Here is a 2,976-nt window from a genome sequence, read left to right on the forward strand (position 1 = left end):
CCTTTTGTAAAAACACAGAGTGGATTTTATTGCCTTTTTTGGATATTAATATGCAATCAATTATAAATTGTGAACTGCGGCACTGGGTAATTTCTCTGCAAGAATGCCAAGCAGGTTCTGTGCTGGATCAGCCCCTGTCACAGCACAGCAACTAGCAGTGCCTGAGCCATGTTTTAGAAACAAGCTGTGCACAGAGGCTCAGCAGGGAAGCAGGAGCAAACCCCATCTCGAGGCCAGCTGGTGATGCTGAACGTTATTACCCTGCCGAATGTTCTTTTTGGAAAGAAAAGAAAACTTAGCTCACATTCTCAGGAGTGGTGAATCAGGATAAGAATAGTATCAACCATCCACATGTGCATCAGAGGTGCTTGCCTCGATTTCCTCCCCTGCCGTCTGCTGTTGTGCTGGCACCACAGTCAGGGCTCCTTCTTGCCGCTCACCAAAGGAGAGAAAAGGACAATTTTTAAATGCAAGGTTAAAAAGAAAAAGGGAAGGCAGTGTGAGCTTTTGTGTCAGTGGTTTGTGTAGATCCAATGCACACCACAGAGCAGCGCTGTCTCTAGGATTGTGTTGCACTAGCCATCAACATAGCTGAAAGAGCATTCAATTGTTGGGGAGCTCGTTGGCACAGAAGTAGCCTCTTCCCTGATGTTTTTCCTAGGAGGAAGTATTTCCAAAAGAACTACTCTCACCCTGAGAAAAAATACAGTTATCAGTAATTGTTTACATTAACCTACGGAAGCCTTAATGACTAGTGGGACCAAAACAAAGATGGAAGTAGGTGGCTGTGTCCCCTCCAAGCCCAAGCAGCAAGCACAACAACTGAATTTGGCATGGTTACCAAACCTGTAGAAATACAACCCAAAGGAGCAGCTAAGAATGCAGGTGTGCAGAAAGTATCGATGTTTACGTCTGCTTTCTATCTCTTTGCTGTTAAAAATCCCCTTGGCTATGTGGAAATATGTTTTTCTACACTGCCAAAGAAAAGTTCTAGCCAAGACTAGGCTCTACTTTTTCAACATTAATCACAGGACTCAGCCTTGGTGGGGGTCATAATTTGGTTTTGGTAACCTAATACATAATAAGAACCCTACACAGTAACACCAGCTCAGAAAGAAACACTGAGCTGAGGCCACAGCTGTGATACTCAATTGCCTTCGCCTAGATACTGCAGTCAGCATACGTAGTCCTTAATAGGGAGTTTCAAAACAGCCTCCAGTATTTGTAGGCTGTAGAGCACGATCTGTTTGCTGCAGTGTCAGGAGATTTGAGGACACTCCAGTCACCCTGCTTCAGCACCACCCCATGCTTTCAGCAAAGCTCCTTTTCCTCTCAACACCTACATTCACCTGCCAATTAACAGCTCGTAAAAAGAACTTCCAAAAGTGTCTGCAGTTTGTCAAAGTCTGCATTTGATGATAAATACTTAAAAGATCAAATGTCTAAATTATCTCCTAGTCCTCGTGTTGTGGGTTTTTTTTCCTTCCTTTTCATCCTTTACAATCCCTATAATTCATCAGAGGTCTAAGCCAGTGCAAATGAACTCCAATGTGTGACAGCACAATCCATCTAGGAAAATTAATTCAGGAGCAGTGATTTTCTTATGCCTTTTCCTTTCTCAGGGCCCAGGAGTTCTTACAGAGCTTGCTAAGGAACCATTCTGATTGGCCTGTTTGTGTGAAAATAACCCACGTTTCCTTGGCATGTCAAGAATACAACATGCCAGCAATAACTTGCATACTTTTGAAGGCCTTTCTGCTTGTGAAAGACTAGCATGCTACTAGCTTTATCAAGAGGTCTAAAGTATGCTTGTGGGACTTGAAAAAGGCCTTTCCAATGGCAGATGTAAGTTAATTTGCAAGGCTAACTCATTAAATTAGCAGAACTGTTACATCTCTCAAGGAGTAATTGCCATCTTATGCAACAGATGAAATGCGCTCATCTAAAAAGGAAACCTCACATCTCTTAGCTAATAATGAAATAACAGACCATCACAAACTCTTTCCAGACTACTCTTATTTGGATGTGCTCCACATCCTTTTCCAAGCCAGCATTTTCTGGCCAGCATAAGCTTCTGGGATATCCTATCTCCTCTCATATTTCTACATTTCCAGTTTGATCCTGGCCTGGGTAGGTAGGCAGAAGCAAGCTGAGGGGAACAGCATTACCTTCATAACCTGTGTCAATACGTATTGGAAAAGAGCATTCCATCCATCTGAAGGATTGCCACATCCATAGGGTTTCATGCAGCCCTGTTTAGTTTGTAGCTTCTTTAGATCACTGTGATTTAGATCACTTTAGATTTAAGGTTACTTAAACTTGTAACATTTCCCTTTTTACTGCTACTGAAAATAGTTATTGCAGGAAAAGGGAACTTTTTTTTTTTAAACATGAAATTGATCTTGTAGGCAGCGTCCTTCAATGTGTTAAATTGAAGATAATTATAGAGCATCCAATAGGAGGACTGTGTCAGAATTTTGAAATCACAGGCACTGCACGGTCCATTGTAATTACATGTCCTTCGCAGCAAAGGAACAGCAGCACTTGGTAGAAGTGTTTGCTAATGGAGTGAGTGGAACTAGTAGCATCTGAAAGATGAACAGCCGCCCAACTCCCAACAGGGAGGCTTTCTGCTCTGCCCCCCCGAGAGCACACTGATAGAGCTAGCTTCCTGCCCTGACACCAGCACAGACTGCTGACCTGTGGCTGAGCGAGCAGCTCATGTCTGGGAGAGGACTGGTTGTGCTAACCCACCAGACCTGCAGTTAGTCAGTAACAGCAAGTAACATGCTGCCGAGGGGACCACTCACAGGTTCCTTCATTCACTACACATGGACAAGATGATATCTGTTAAATGATCCTCAGTCGGCATCTACCAGGTCAGCCTCCTTTACCTAGGTGTGTTTCCCTTCCTAGGTGTTTCTTCCCGCCCAGAGCAGAGGAGCTGAGGGGAAGCCTGATGGCGGCTGCAGCTCC

General features: G+C 43.9%; 1 long non-coding RNA gene across 1 annotated transcript in view; it reads right to left on the reverse strand.

The window, feature by feature from the left end:
• Positions 1–2,976, reverse strand: part of LOC116216279 — a 13,194-nt gene that overhangs the window by 5,264 nt on the left and 4,954 nt on the right. Inside the window, exon 3 of the long non-coding RNA XR_004158736.1 lies at positions 305–435. This is a non-coding gene — a long non-coding RNA (uncharacterized LOC116216279). The remainder of the gene's footprint in view (positions 1–304; positions 436–2,976) is intronic.

This window comes from Meleagris gallopavo, chromosome 2 (assembly GCF_000146605.3).
Source record: "Meleagris gallopavo isolate NT-WF06-2002-E0010 breed Aviagen turkey brand Nicholas breeding stock chromosome 2, Turkey_5.1, whole genome shotgun sequence".
Lineage (NCBI taxonomy): Eukaryota > Metazoa > Chordata > Aves > Galliformes > Phasianidae > Meleagris > Meleagris gallopavo.